Genomic DNA, 16,256 nt, shown 5'->3' with positions numbered 1-16,256 from the left:
TCCTACTTCCATACACACTTTCCAAACGCACACACATACTCAAATGAAAAGCAATTCATTGGGGAGATACATTTTAATTTAAAGTCCCATAAAGTAAGAAGACTCTTTGGGCTGGTGACTTGACTACTTTCTGAGTCCAGCACCAAAGTGATTTAAAGATGTCATCAGATAATGTATCTGCTCTTTTTTAAAGATACCAACTGCTGGATTGACCTCTTTTGAAAGACCTCTGTCTCTGGCACATGGAGAGTCAACAGCAGACAGGGTTTGAAAATTTCATGTGAAGAAAGATAGAGACAGAGTGCCAGATGGGGGAAGTGAATTTAAGAGCAATTTTGTTATCATTAATCAGTTACTGTCACAGGTAATATAGATGTATGAATGTCTCTACATTCTAGTCTGTTCCCTCCTGTCACACTACGACCATGGCCCTTAAAGGATCATGAATTATTTTTTCAACAGTGACTGATGACAATGCACTAACCATCAGCTTGGAAGACAGAGATCTACAGCATTACATTCTGAGTACATCCCACCTACGACTGTACAAGTATTAACGGTTAGCACAAACATATTGGTAAGATTTTCAGTAATCAAAGGTGCCAACTTTAAAGGGTGCCAAAATTGAAAAGGCCAATAACTGAGCATAGAATTCAATTCCAACCTAATTCTTTTCCATAGTTTATGTGTGTGCATGTGTGTGTGAAAGAAAGAGAGAGAGAGATACATAGCATGTATGACTTACAATAAAATTGCTAAGGCAATCAAATGTTCACAACTTAAACTTGGACATGGCCTTTGAGATTCATCAAAATTAAGGCTCAAGGACTCATTATGGCTAAACGTCAGGAAAGGTGGCACGTTCACCACAGACTTGGAGAAAAATGCACAATAAGGCACTACCCAGGGAGCAATCTCAACTAATGGTGCTCCTGTTAAACAGAAAGGGTGCAGGCAGGAAAGAAAAAAAAGACAATCTAGGAAAATAAGGCAGTCCGAACAAAGCAAAATGATTCTCCTTGTCTGCACTGTTTAAAGCCATGCAGCTCCACAGCAATATTCAAAAGTACAACAATGAATCTATGTCCAGAAGAAACTATCAGCCTCATTAATGAGGAAGAAGGGAAACCAAAAATTACAGGATTAGGATATTTGTTTTTCTTAGGTTATCATCTCAGATTGAACATGACTTTCTTCCGCTCAAGTCTGATGAGTTCAGAGATGGCTATTTTCCAATTCCCAATCTGCAGTGTCTGTCGTATCTGGTCAAGTGCGGTGGTTGAGTAAATAGATAGTTGGAGATTCCTGTGTTCTCTGCAATGTCTCAAATTTGCCTCTGGATGCGCTGTGAGGCAGCAGTGCTAACCACTGTGCCACCGTGCCGCCCACCAAATAGATAGTTGGAGATTCCTGTGTTCTCTGCAATGTCTCAAATTTGCCTCTGGATGTTTTAAAAAAAAGTCTCTTGGTGTCATCCTGTACAAGCCTTTGTTCGGTCAGACGTGTGAATCCAGTACAGCTGGCTCTGAATGATCAAAGCCTTGATGTTTGGCATGTGATCTTGGACGGAGCATCTCTTGTTGGATAACAGGCTTAATAACTCATTTTAATTGACAGAATGCATCAGTCATGTCAAACCACATGCAGCTGGAACCTGACAGAGAGAGGAGAGAAAGTTTCTGAAGATATCCTGCAACAGTCTGTTTTGTGACAGGGGAAATGGTTTGTAATAGCATGGTTTCCATGCAGGTGGAAAGCACCCAGAGCCCGATCTTGATAAAATACATTGGACTGCTTTTTTTTTGCCACAGATTCTGGAGGATCTTGTAAAGGGCCTGCTGGTGATACTCTGCGGCAGTTTGTTCCAGTTCACAAGAATATAGGTTTGTAGGGATCATTGCTGCCCAGTTTTCCATGCTCTCAGTCTCAGGTTTGAGATTTTGGCCCTGAAATATTCTTTGCCTCAGTCAGCCAAAGACTGAGATGAAAGATTAGATGAAACAACTTTGAGAGTTGTTAGAGGCTTGGACATTAATGGTGGGATGTAACAAATCAGGGATGCGTAAAAGATTTATGTTCGGGGAAAACAAAATTCCCCAAGGGTTTTGGGATTGGAGGTATGTTGGATCTTGGCTGTGATGTTTGTGCACGAGATCTCTCTTTGCGTCCCTGATCATCTTTTAAACATAGTTCTGCCTTTTCTTATATTCATGCAAGTCAACCTTTCATCCTTTTTTTCTGTAAGATTCACAGAGGCAAGTTATCGTCATATGAATTTTAATTTATTTACTTTGAGTTTATTATTTTTTGACTCAAATTTAATATTTTTTTAAAATGATGCTCCACTTGTCATCTATTAAGTATTAGAATGATTGATCTGATCTGCTTTAGTTGTTTCTCTCATTTTATTCCACTTAGTCCTTTAAAAGTTACACAGCCAGTTTTTATTTTGCCTTTGGTGTTTCTGACTTTTCAATTGTGTTGAACTGAATTACTCTGTAGCCACTATCCCCAAGGAACAGCAACTCCCATTTCCTGTACATTTTGTTTAGATTATTTATGAACGGCAAGCTAAAATGAGTGCTGGACAAACTGTTTCCTGATGTACTTATTTATGAAGCAGGCATGCATGGCATTTACAAACTCTGATTCAGTATCGCATGGGCTGACCAGGTTTGTACCTGGTTGATTGAAATGTCCCATTAAAATGATTTTCGGGTTCACACACATCTTTTCAAAGAGCGATCTATCACATGCCACTTGGTTTTCTGTAGCATGGTGGTGTTCATTTGGATTTTGTTTCACGTTTGATGTATCTACCCAGAGGGTATGATGCTTCACCTTCCTCAGCAGCATCTTTGTAGATTGATCAGGTAAGGTTTAAATGTTAGAACTCAACTGAGCTATTTTAATTCAAATATAGTTTGTGAATACAATACCAGACAGCTGCTTACTAATACAGCCATAGGCCACTAGTTTACTGCATATTCCACAAAGCTTTGGTATGTACACACGATCTTTCATATCGAGAAAATGTTGCAAGGTGATTCACAGAGGTGTAAAGGAATAAAATGGAGCTCAAACTAAAGAAAGGAACATTTGTGAGTAGAGGGATGCTGCCATTGTACCACTCTTTTTGACTGGGTCTGAAGAACTATTTAGTTTACAGAGGTAGAAAAACAACCACAAGTCAGTCTGAGCAAGAAGAACATCTTGTCTTAACAAGATATAGTTGATTCTATTATAGCAATTAGATACAAGTTTCATTCATATGGAAAACGTTAGTGCTAGGACTATGAGGGATACTAATGGATATAAAGCATCAATCCAGAGGTCTGAGGATGGTATACCTTATCACTGTCCAAACTTGTATGATATCAGCTGATTGGCTGAAGCTTAATTCAGTCCCCAACAGTAACCATTTCAGGACCATTACCTTATACAATAATAATATTGACAGATGATGGTAACACGAGCTAATGCTAACATTTATTTCTACTAGGAATATCTGAAGGCAACGCTTAAACTTAATCTAATCAACACCAAAAGATCGAAAGACACTTGGGAGTAGAAAATCTGTGACCCCATAAGGGATGCTACATCTCCAGGACCAAATGTTGTACAACAACACCTGTGCAACTGAGCTCCTCACTGCTCTGGTAAATAAGTAAAAGAGTACACCAAGCTCAAGGCACACACCAAATTGATCTTCAAAGCTCACTCACACATAATTCTAGGTTTTTCTACTCAACTATTTAACAATGTAATTGTTGGCAAGAAGTCAACCAATTCTCTAAATCCAAGATGGAGGACAGGAAAACTTTCTGGCTATAACAGGCTGCTCCTTTCTTGAGGTATTTTAGGTGTTGAAGGTGATCTTCTTGAATTCCAGAAGCAGCAGTTACTGTTTTATATGTTTTTTCATTTTTTTGGAAAATTGGAGAGAAAAAACAATCAATAAAACAGCATTTTTATAAGGGAGAGATACAGACAAAGGCAGCACATGGTCAGTCAGTGCAGGAGAGAGAGAGAAAAATAAACCCACACTGCTAACTGACACAGCAGTGAACCTGTGCAGTTACTGCCTTTGCTGTTTGAATTCATGTATCGCTGGACATCGGAGTGCATCTGGGAAAATTAACAAATAGTAAAATTCACAACTGATCTTGGAGGAAGCTGTTTGGGAGAGCTCACAGCACAGAAACAGATATGTGAATAGTTTTAAGTATAGCCTTCCTGTAAGTCTGCAGCAGTGGGTAGAGTGGGTTCTTTCTTGACTATTTGTTGTATCCAGATATGTCTGTTGATTAAACTTAAAAATATAAGCCATAAGTATGAAGTTAGCCTGGAGCAATGTTATGTAGAGGAATAAAACAGGGGTATTTTCTGGGTCTAAGAGTGAAAGAAGCAAAAATGGCCTTGAGTAGAGTGATATGTTTTTCTGATTAGATGTGGGAGTTTCTGGAGAGTTTACATGTTACTGAGGATTATATGTGCATTAAATGCCATTGGTTATGAATCCTATCAAATCGCATAGATCGGTTGGAGATACAGTCAGAGGCAATAAGAAAGGGGGTGTGATGGATGGCAGTTTTAGGAAGGGAGAAAAGTCACAGATACAGTCACATACTTGGGTTAACTCCAGGAAAGGCAAGAGAAGTAGGCGGGTAGTGCAGAAGTCTTCTGCGGCTGTCCCCATTTCAAACAAGTATGCTGTTTTAGAAAACGTAGGGGTGATGGAGTCTCAGGGGAATGTGGCATGCACAGCCAAGTTTCTGGTATCGAGACTGGCTCTAATGCAATGAAGGGTATGTCGGGTTCCAAGCGATCAATTGTGTTAGGGGACTCTCTAGTTCGAGGCACAGACAGACGTTTCTGTAGCCAGCAGCGAAAAATCAGAATGGTGTGCTGCCTCACTGGTGCCAGGATCAAGGATGTCTCAGAAAGCATCCAGAATGTTCTCAAGGGGGAGAGGGACCAGCAGGAAGTCATTGTACACATGGGACAACGACATAGAAAGGGAAAAGTATGAGATTCTGAAGGGAGAATAGAGGGAGTTAGGCAAGAATTTAAAAGGAGGTCCTCGAGAGTAGTAAAATCTGGATTACTCCTGGTGCTACAAGCTAGTGAGGGTATTAATAGAAGGATAGAGCAGATGAATGCATGGCTGAGGAGCTGGTGTATGGGAGTAGGATTCAGATTTTTGGATCATTGGAATCTCTTCAGGGGTAGAAGTGACCTGGACAAGAAAGACAGATTACGCCTGAGTTGGACGGGGATTAAGGTACTGACAAGGAGATTTGCTAGAGCTGCTCGGACGATTTAAACTACTAAGGTGGGGGGATGGTGTGAGTGGGACCCAGGGAGATAGTGAGGAAAGAGACCAATCTGAAACTGGTACAGGTGAGAAAACAAGTGAGTCAAACAGTCAGGGACAAAGCAGAGAACAAGGTAGGACTGATAAATTATTTCAATGCAAGAGGCCTAACAGCGAAGGCAGATGAACTCAGGGCATGGTTAGGAACATGGGATTGGGATATCATAGCAATTACAAAAAGTGGCTCAGGGACAGACAGGACTGGCGGTTTAATGTTCCAGGATACAAATGCTACAGGAAGAACAGAAAGGGAGGCAAGAGAGAACAGGGAGTGACGTTTTTGATAAGGGATAACAAATACAGCTGGACTGAGGGAGGATATTCCCAGAACTACATCCAGGGAAGTTATTTGGGTTGAACTGAGAAATAAGAAAGGGATGAACACCTTATTGGGATTGTATTGTAGACTCCCTAATAGTCAGAGGGAAATTGAGAAACAAATTTGTAAGGAGATCTCAGTTATTTGTAAGAATAATAGGGTGGTTATGATAGGGGATTTTAACTTTCCAAACATAGACAGGCACTGCCAAAGGGGTTAAGGGTTCAGATGGACAGGAATTTCTTAAGTGTGTGCAAGAAAATTTTCTTATTCAACATGCGGATGTACCTACTAGAGAAGGTGCAAAACTTGACCTACTCTTGGGAAATAAGACAGTGCAGGTGACTGAGGTGTCAGTGGGGGAGCATTTTGGGGCCAGCGACCATAATTCTATCTGATTTAAAATAATGATGGAAAAGGATAGACCACATTCAAACATTGAAGTTCTAAATTGGAGGAAGGATAATTTTGATGGTCTTCAGCAAGAATTTTTGAAAGCTGATTGGGCACGGATGTTCACAGGTAAAGGGACGGCTGGAAATTGGGAAGCCTTCAGAAATTAGATCATGAAAGTCCAGAGACAGTATATTTCTGTTAGGGTGAAAGGAAAGGCTGGTAGGTATAGGGAATGCTGGATGACTAAAGACATTGAAGGTTTGGTTAAGAAAGAGAAGGAAGCAAATGTCAGGTATAAACAGGATAGATGGAGTGACTGCTTAGAAGCGTATAAAGGCTTCTAAGAGGAAAATCAGGAGGGCAAAAAGAGGACATGAGATAGTTTTGGCAAATAGAGTTAAGGAGAATCCAAATGGTTTTTACAAATACATTAAAGGCAAAAGGGTAATGGGGAGAGAATACAGCCCTTCAAAGATCAGCAAGGCGACCTTTGTGTGGAGCCGCAGGAGATGGGGGAGATAGAAAACGAGTATTTTTCATCAGTGTTTACTATGGAAACAGACATAGAAGAAATAGAATGTAGGGAACTAGATGGTGGCACATTGAAAAATGGAGAAAGTGCTGAATGTCTTGAAATGCATAAAAGTGGATAAATCCCCAGGACCTGATCAGGTGTACCCTTGAACTCTGTGGGAAGCTAGGGAAGTGATTGCTGGGCCTCTTGCTGAGATATTTGTATCATCGGTAGTCACAGGTGAGGTGCCGGAAGACTGGAGGTTAGATAACGTGGTGCTACCGTTTAAAAAAGGTGGTAAGGACAAGCCAAGGAACTATAGACCAGTGAGCCTGATGTCAATGGTGGGCAAGCTGTTGGAGGGAATCCTGAGGGACAGGATGTACATGTATTTGGAAAGGCAAGGACTGATTAGGATAGTCAACATGGCTTTGTGCATGGGACATCATGTCTCACAAACTTGACTGAGTTTTTTGAAGAAGTGACAAAGAGGACTGATGAGGTCAGAGCAGTGGATATGATCTATATGGACTTCAGTAAGGCGTTCAGCAAGGTTCCCATTGGGAGACTGGTTAGCAAGGTTAGATCTCATGGAGTACAGGGAGAACTAGACATTTGGATACAGAATTGGCTCAAAGGTAGAAGAAAGAGGGTGATGGTGGAGGGTTGTTTTTCAGACTGGAGGCCTGTGACCAGTGGAGTGCCACAAGGATCGGTGCTGGGTCCACTATTTTTCGTCATATATATAAATGATTTGGATGTGAGTGTAAGAGGTATAGTCAGTAAGTTTGCAGATGACACCAAAATTGGAGGTGTAGTGGACAGCGAAGAGGGTTACATCAGATTACAATGGGATCTTGATCAGATAGGCCAATGGGCTGAGAAGTAGCAGATGGAGTTTAATTTAGATAAATGCGAGGTGCTGCATTTTGGGAAAGCAAATCAAAGTCGGACTTATACACTAAATGGTAAGGGAGTTGCTGAACAAAGAGACCTTGGAGTGCAGGTTCATAGCTCCTTCAAAGTAGAGTTGAAGGTAGGTAGGATAGTGAAGAAGGTGTTTGGTATGCTTTCTTTTATTGGTCAGAGTACTGAGTACAGGAGCTGGGAAGTCATGTTGCAGCTGTACAGGACACTGGTTAGGCCACTTTTTGGAATATTGCATGCAATTCTGGTCTCCTTTCTATCGGAAGGATGTTGTGAAACTTGAAAGGGTTCAGAAAAGATTTACAAGGATGTTGCCAGGGTTGGAGGATTTGAGCTATAGGGAGTGGTTGAATAAACTGTTTTCCCTGGAGCGTTGGAGGCTGAGGGGTGTCCTTATAGAGGCTTATAAGATGGATATGGATAGGATAAATAGGCAAAGTCTTTTCCCTGGGGTCGGGGAGTCCAGAACTAGAGGGCATAGGTTTAGCGTGAGAGGGGAAAGATATACAAGAGATCTAAGGGACAACCTTTTCACACAGAGGGTGGTACGTGTATGAAATGAACTGCCAGAGGAAGCGGTAGAGACAAATACAATTGCAACATTTAAAAGGCATCTGGATGGGTGTATGAATAGGAAGGATTTGGAGAGATATGGGCCGGGTGCTGGCAAGTGGGACTAGATTAGGTTTGGATATCTGGTTGGCATGGACGAGTTGGACCGAAGGGTCTGTTTCTGTACTTATATCTCTATGACTCTTAGTAAATATTCAAAATGAGAGTTGAAATAGTTTGTGATGGCAAGAACATTCTGTGTTGCACTGCTGTGATTCGGTCATTCATTTTCATTAAACTTTCAGTTTTTAAAAAGTCAGTTGCAATTTTTACATTTTTTTCTCAACTGCAGATTGTGACAATAAATTAATTTCCAAAATATATCAGTGACACTTCAGGGGAATCAATTGCTTTAAAATTGATAGAGAGAGATCTGGTGATAGTTATGTTTGATGAAGATTCCTAACTTCATAAATAGTTTCAGCCCTCACAGGGATATGGGTTTGATTTATGACAGCTGCTGTTAGCACAGTGTCATGGTGTAAAATGAGTCAGAAACGCATTTATATCTCTTTTAATGGAAGCACAAATTGAGGCAAATGTCACAAGGGCTGCAAACTCCCTATTACCTGTTTTCTGTAACATACAAGAGTTAGAGATCTACTCTGTGGGTTGTAGAAACAGCCCGGAGCTAAACCTGCAAGAAAACCACTTTCTTGCCATGTTATTAAAATGGTCAATCAGTGCCAAAGAAAGTTTACTGAATGATGCTCTATGGAAATTCTTTTCTCAGCCCATTATTACATCTGTCTCACTCTTGGATCTACTCTTTTGCAAAGGTCAGAAGTTGCTTGGGAAGGCCCTACAGGGAAAATTCTAGCAGTATAAATTAGATAACTTCCACAGCCCAGGATCCAACCTCTAAACTGAATCAGAGACAAGTTCTCATAATGCAAACTGTGCAGTAACACAACCCTTTGAAATCTTATGTGGGAAGTTGCCTGGCAGTACCAATTCTGCAGCAGTGTCTTAACTATCTCACTTCCTTATCCACAACAATCAATCTTTTTCCCTTTTATTTTCTTCCCACTTCAGTTGAAGGTGTTGATGTTTGCTCAGTCAGTCCTCCTCTGGTCCTGTGGCGAGTTAATCAATCTCTGCATACAAAGCTAGACAGTGCTGATGAAGTATTCTACTAAGGAGTCAAAAAGTGTGGCACTGGAAAAGTACAGAAGGTCAGGCAGCATCCGAGGAGCAGGAGAGTTGATGGAAGGGCTTATGCCCGAAACGTCAACACTCCTGCTCCTCGATGCTGCCTGACCTGCTGTATTTTTCCAGCATCACACATTTTGACTCTGATCTCCAGCATCTGCAGTCCTCACTTTCTCCCATTCTATTAAGGAGTCAAATTGAAATTTGTTCTCATGTTCAAGATGAAGTTGGTGCAGAATTGGGATGTTGGTAGGTTGGAGGCAATGGGGCGGGGTGAGGATTGGTCACTGGTCTCTCACACTAACTTCAATGTAAGATTGCAGGAGAAAAAGAACTAGACTAAATTGCTGTGTTTCTCTTGCCTTCCACTGATGATTTGGAGGGGGATTTTGAGAGGCCCTGTGGAAATCATTGACAGCACCCACCTTATAAATAAACCTTCTCCAGCAGAGACTCACTGCACAATGATCAATATTTCAAGCTCATCTCAAAATGAACTATAGTCAGTTAACTTATCAAGACCAGGAATAGATCCTGGGACTCTTATGGTATTGTGCTAGTCCAACTGTATTCAACCATTAACCGATCAAGATCTGCTGGATGAAACCAAGAATCCGTGGAATGAGAAAAGACCAGTTGGCTTAATCTGTCCATGGATTACTACAAATTGCCCTTCCATAAATTCTATGCATTTGATTGAATTACCTGAAAGAATATATTATTTTTGCCTGAATCTGAGGAAATGGTTCAAAAGCTCAACAATATCGACCTGTACTTACAGTTACATTAATAAAACATGCTAGTTCTTTTTGATGAAGAGCAGATAGATGGTTGTCATAGCTCCAAAAATAATGGTATTCCCACAGTATTAGGTTATATCAGTTAAAATGCCACACCTCTCTGAGATATGCCAGCATAGCAAGAAGTGCAATTCAAATTGCTCGATCATTCTCCTGCAAACAGGATTTGACTGAAGTGATGAAATTCTATCATGTTATTAGTACATTCTATTGATAGACACTAATTCCAATTCAGTCTCTGGAACTAATAGTTTTCAGGTTCTAGGTTTGCTGATGTGGGAGATAAAAAAAAGCAATAGCAAATTAAATTATTCACCGAAGAACGCATCTTATTAAATGGAATAGTGAAAGTTTGGTGGATGAGTGAAGCCGGGGATACCACAGTTCAAAAAAATGAATGCATTGAGAAACAATAGAGATGCAGTGGTAGAGATTAGGCTGAATTTGTGATTCCCAAGCAATTACACCAATTTGAGGAATTGTCTTTCTTCCAAAGGCTTTCATTCAAACACTTGGACATCACTGAATGAGAAGTCTGCTTTACACAATGCAATTGGGCAATGTTTTAAAAGATCAATATTTTACAATTAATTTTTGTTGATTCAGTCCTTTCGTATATTTAAGACAGGTAACCTGAAGTTTGATTTATGCTGCAGAAAGTGGTTTATCATAAAAAAATTAATCTAAATGTCCAGTAGCCCAGCTATAAACTAATTATAAATTTCTGAAAATGATATTTAAGAAGTTAAAAAAAAAATATTTCCAGTTAGATTTTGCTCCTGTTCTTTATTCCTTCATAAATTCCGTGTCACTGTCAAAGCTTTTAAAAGTTTAAAAGACTATGTTACACACATACCAAGCATGAAGCTTAATTTTGAAACACTTCTCAAGGCCTGCATTAATTGTCAGAAACTCATAATGGTGATTATCTCATTCAAAGACTTGGTTATTTTATGGTAAAAGGTGTCTTAAGCACAATGTTTATAAAACTAATACAATAGTAAAAATACTTTTATTCTTTCGTGGCTTTTGGCTGACACTGTCAATTAAGATCAAAATTCATTATTGTAGCTGTACTAGCTGAGTTAGGTTAGTTCTGGGGAGTAAATCTTCAGTATTTTTGTTGGAGTGTTATCAGTGCCTGAAGTCTTTACAGTATCCAATGCCAACAGCTATTTCTTGATATCATGTAGAATGAATCAAGTTGGTTGAAGACTGGCACCAGTGATGCGAGCAACTTCAGAATGAAGCTCAGATGGATATCATATACCAGGTACTTTTGGCTGAAGAGTCAGCCTTATCCTTTCGCTGATGATTGAGAATAGGATGTTTGTGGAGCCTCCCCCTCTGGTTAGTAGTTTAATTGCCAACCATTTTTCACAAGCAGAATTTGTGGGAGGACTGCAAAGTTTAGCTCTGGATACAGTGATTGTGAGATAGCTTAGCTCTATCTGCTGTACCTACTCCTGCTGTTTGATATGCAAGTAATCCTGTGTTGTAGCTTTGTCAGGTTGATATCTCATTTTTACTTAGGCCAGATGCTGCTTTTGACAAAACTTGATTAAACTAGCATTGATACACTTGACTTGATAATGAGCTTGAGGTGTATGTCAGGCCATGAGATTACAGACTGAAACTGAATACAAATCTACTGCTGGTACTAACTGGATTTTATTCTCACAGTGATTGTGCAATGGTCACTCTTACCAATACTTTATGGACAGAAGTATCTGTCGGTCACAGGACAAGGTCTAATCGATGTTTCCTTTTGACTTGTTCAGTCACCACATACTATAGGTCAGACTTGATGAATTCTATTGGGTTCACTTGAAGGCAAAAAACTGCTACAGATTGGTGATTCTGCCTCTTAACGATAATCTGAATGGAAAAGCTGTGGTACGACTTGCCTACATGTGTGCGCTTGAGACTTATCTAGAAGTGAACAACAATGTCCCAACTTCCATGGACAGAGTTGTTCATTATTTAAACGGTGGGAGGATTGCCACACATGCTTCAATGGAAGGCCACTACTTTCTATAAAGCATAATCCCCTGGATGCCAGGAAACAGTGGGGTCACGCCATCATGAACATGAGGGGTTCGCTGGCTGGGCCATCATTTATTGCCCATCCTGAGTCACCCTTGAGAAGATGATGGTCTCCTTAAACTGCTATAAACAATTTTGTGCAATCTAACAACAATGCTCCTTAGGATGCTCTGCTACAACACTCTGGCAAAATACTTGGACAAGAGCAGGACATTGAAGTCTGCGACCTCCCTGCTCTTATTCATCTCATTCTAGCTTTATGTTGAGGATGTCAATTCTGCATTTACATCCACATTGTTTTCAAAGACAATAATCACTCTGAACTTGATCTCTTTTATTACTAAAGTCTTCCTCTTGCGCTGATAGTCTTCTCTGCCTTCTCTTTCCCAAGGGTTTGTTTTTCAAGTGCAAGTTTATCTTTTGTTGGTTGTCGCTAATCATTCACACTCCTGTTCACGTTGCACAGCAATATCTTCCCGTGTTAGTGTACATCTAAAAAGAAGAGGAACGCTTAGCAAACTTATTGCTTTCAGTCAGGTTGATATCTCATTTTTACTTAGGCCTGATGCTGTATGACTTCAAAATAGCTGAAAATTTAGTTTAGCAGCCACCTTTAAGGCTGTTAGACCACTACCTATTGCTAAATTTGATATGTTCAAGCTTCATTTTGCACTCAGAGTTTGCTGTGTGTTGCTCAACTGGAGATGATGTGCAGGTTTTGGTTTCTGTTTCTTCACTGAGAGAAACCAATCTGTGTTTCCATGGGCTTGCTAATGAGACTCAATTGCAGATTTTGGCTGACATTTATGAAAATTAACCATCTCTGAAAATCCCATATTGGCATGCCTCCAATTTGAACACACATATTTCCTCTTCACTCTTAGGTAGCTGGCAGTTCATGAACAACCTCTCAATACACTATCACAATGTGGCAAGTGCATTTTGTTTCTTACCCCACTTTCTGCTGGTAGGTTTTCCGTGTGCTCCAATATCTCCCATACCTGTGTGCTGTGGTACAAAGCAGACATCAAGCACTTTGGCAAGGATGGTGTTGTGCTTCTTGTGTGTGTCTAGAGCTTCACTCATTCAGGCATGTGCAGAGCATTCCATTATAGCCCTGTCTTGTGACTTGCAAATGATAAAGGCATTTACAATCATCAAGCACTTACTGTTCAATTAAGTCATTCTACAGCTTTCTACAGTATATTTCTTGCTGTGGATTGTATTTTTCTCTCATTCACAATGAGTACTATGCACACTACCTCCAGAACTTCAGTGGCCCATTCAGAGTCAACCACTCTGAAGTGGGCCAGTATTAGGATGGCACATGGGCTCAGTGGTTAGCACTGCTGCCTCACAGCGCTAGGGACCCGGGTTCGATCGCCACCTCAGGTGACTGTGTGGAGTTTGCACGTTTTCTGTGTGGGTTTCCTCCGGGTGCTCAGTTCCCTCCCACCATCTAAAGGTGTGCAGGTCAGGTGAAATGGCCAAGCTAAATTGCCCATAGTGTTAGGTGCATTAGTCAGGGGTAAATATAAGGTAGGAAGTGGGTCTGGGTGGGTTACTCTTGAGAGAGTCAGTGCCGACTTGTTGGGCTGAAGGGCCTGTTTTGATACTGTAGGAAATTTAATCTATTCAAATATAGCATTGAACAGGTAAAAATGGCAGATTTGTTTCCCTATGTGGTATTAGTGAACGAGATGGTTTATGACAACAAAAGGTGATAGTCCTATGTGCACCATGACTGGAACTGGCTTCCAATGTCTAATTTTAATTATTAATTGAATAGATTAATTATTTGAATGTAAATTTCACAGGCCTCTGTAGTGGGATTTGACTCTGCATTCATAGATGAAACTTTATTGCTGGAACAGCACAGCAGGTCAGGCAGCATCTAGGGAACAGGAGATTCGACGTTTCGGGCACAGGCCCTTCTTCAGGAATGTTTCAACTTTGATCTCCAGCATCTGCAGACCTCACTTTCTCCTCTGCATTCATAGAACCTCTGGCAGAGCCTTTGGATTGCCAATGTTACACTGTCTCCCCAAGCCTGAGATTGTGCTTTTGTGTTTAAAGTTCTGTGATCTTTTGCACTGTTTAGTACAATATCAGGGGAATTTCATTGCATAACTGGCACAATTGAGCAGTGCCTCCTCACCCTGAGCTGTTAAACTTGTAATTCCATTTTAAAATGGAATTTAAAAGTAGAACATACAGAAATTAGAATTAAATAAATCATATATGAGACTGAACTATGAAGTATTTGATCTATTTTTGATGTCTTATTGAAGTATTGCTTTGGTGAAAAGCTGCAAACAATTATTAAATATTGATATGCTTACTGTCAAATGTTTTCAAGCAAAAGAATAGATTATATTTTAGATTTTCATTAGAAAATAAAACCTAGATTATTTATATCTGATGATCAGACATCAACCTCAAATGTTATCTCTTTGCTATTCTCCACAGCAGGACTGAATTTTATTTCTAGACTATTTTGGAAAAGCAGTTTCACCTCAGTGTCATCTTCACATTAAACTTTTGTTTTAATCTATGATTTCCAGAGAAATTGAGGGTGTGTCTATGGAAGAAGGAGGTTTTAGAGGTTTTGGGAATATGAAGTGCACAACTCAGACAATATATGAATTATTTAAGAGATGTTTAATCAAAAAGACATTTATGTCAATTTTCCTTTCGGAAAATATGTCTTTTTTTGTAACTTTATTCTGGCTGTTCAATTCTGAGACTAATTTAATGAAAATACACAGACAATGAAATAAATCTGATTTTACTTACCATTTATTGATATTGTAAATGGAAATTAATTATCCAATTATTGTTCATCTGAAGCAAGATATAAGTAACATGAAAATATCAATTTTAAGTCTCTGGCTCTTTGAATGTCTGTGACGGCAGGATTTTCATGTTTGGCATGACTTTGTTACTACACATAAGTGCAAATGATGAACATAATCTGACTTCAACCAATTGAAGGTTGAGCTTTCCATAGCATTTTGCAAACTTTAAGGCGGGAACCTGAGCAAAGGTTGATTCCCATATGAAACAGAATCTGTGATAATAATGCTGCTGTGCATGCAAACAAAATGCTTACCGGGGTAAAAATAGGCCTGCACTCATTTCCAGGCATGCAGCAGACCTGAATTATGGTCTGGCCATGTCTGTTCCTATTGAAGCACACAGCTTGCTGTCTCCTCATTTTCATTATTAATAGCATTCCGTCAGACATGGCCTATACTACTGGCTCTCAAAATGCTCACATAGGGGCCTGGCAGAGAGAATGCCGTTGAGCAAGCACAATGAAATACTTGAACCATTGAAAGACCCACAATTCAGCCTCTTGTCACTGTCAAAGTCTATGAAGGAGTTCAGCTCTTAACGTAGCTGAGAGCTTTGCATAGATCTTGGAGCTCCTGTTTTTTAGCATGCAAGGGCTGGTTCTGTGATACTTAGAATCATAGAGATATACTGCACGGAAACAGACCCTTCGGTCCAACTTATCCATACCGACCAGATTTCCTACCTAATCTAGCCCCATTTGCCAGCACTTGGCCCATATCCTTCTAAACTCTTCCTATTCATATATATTCTGGATTAGTGGTGCTGGAAGAGCACAGCAATTCAGGCAGCAATTGAGGACAGGCAAAATCGACGTTTCGGGCAAAAGCCTATACCCTGTACCCATCCAGATGCCTTTTAAATGCTGTAATTATACCAGCCTCCACCACTTCCTCTGGCAGGTCATTTCATACACATACCACCCTCTGTGGAAAAAGTTGCCCTTTAGGTCCCTTTTATATCTTTCCTGTCTCACCCTAAACCTATGCTCCCTAGTTTTGGACTATCTTCCATATACAAACTCACATTTTCATAACTACCATCAGTTCTGAGGATGGGTCACTCAACCCGAAACATTAACTCTGATTTCTCACCACAGATGCTGCCAGACCTGCTGACCTTTTCGTGCATTTTCTAATTTTGTTCTTGATGGTTATGATTTATTCAATAGTTATCATGGGTAAGATATAAGAAGCTGAAAATGTGCTGCTGGAAAAGCGCAGCAGGTCAGGCAGCATCCAAGGAGCAGGAGAATCG

General features: G+C 40.1%; 1 long non-coding RNA gene across 2 annotated transcripts in view; it reads right to left on the bottom strand.

Annotated features, from left to right (window-relative positions):
- Positions 1 to 16,256, bottom strand: part of LOC122559215 — a 159,800-nt gene that overhangs the window by 44,672 nt on the left and 98,872 nt on the right. Inside the window, exon 3 of one of the 2 annotated variants that reach the window (XR_006314368.1) lies at positions 12,500 to 12,635. The exons of the other annotated variant lie outside the window; for it this stretch is intronic. This is a non-coding gene — a long non-coding RNA (uncharacterized LOC122559215). Of the gene's footprint in view, positions 1 to 12,499; positions 12,636 to 16,256 lie in introns of those variants that run through there. 2 annotated transcript variants of the gene reach the window in all.

The sequence above is a fragment of the Chiloscyllium plagiosum genome, chromosome 18, assembly GCF_004010195.1.
Source record: "Chiloscyllium plagiosum isolate BGI_BamShark_2017 chromosome 18, ASM401019v2, whole genome shotgun sequence".
Lineage (NCBI taxonomy): Eukaryota > Metazoa > Chordata > Chondrichthyes > Orectolobiformes > Hemiscylliidae > Chiloscyllium > Chiloscyllium plagiosum.
Note: the sequence above shows the minus strand (reverse complement) of the source record. Positions and strands in the feature narration are given on the sequence as shown.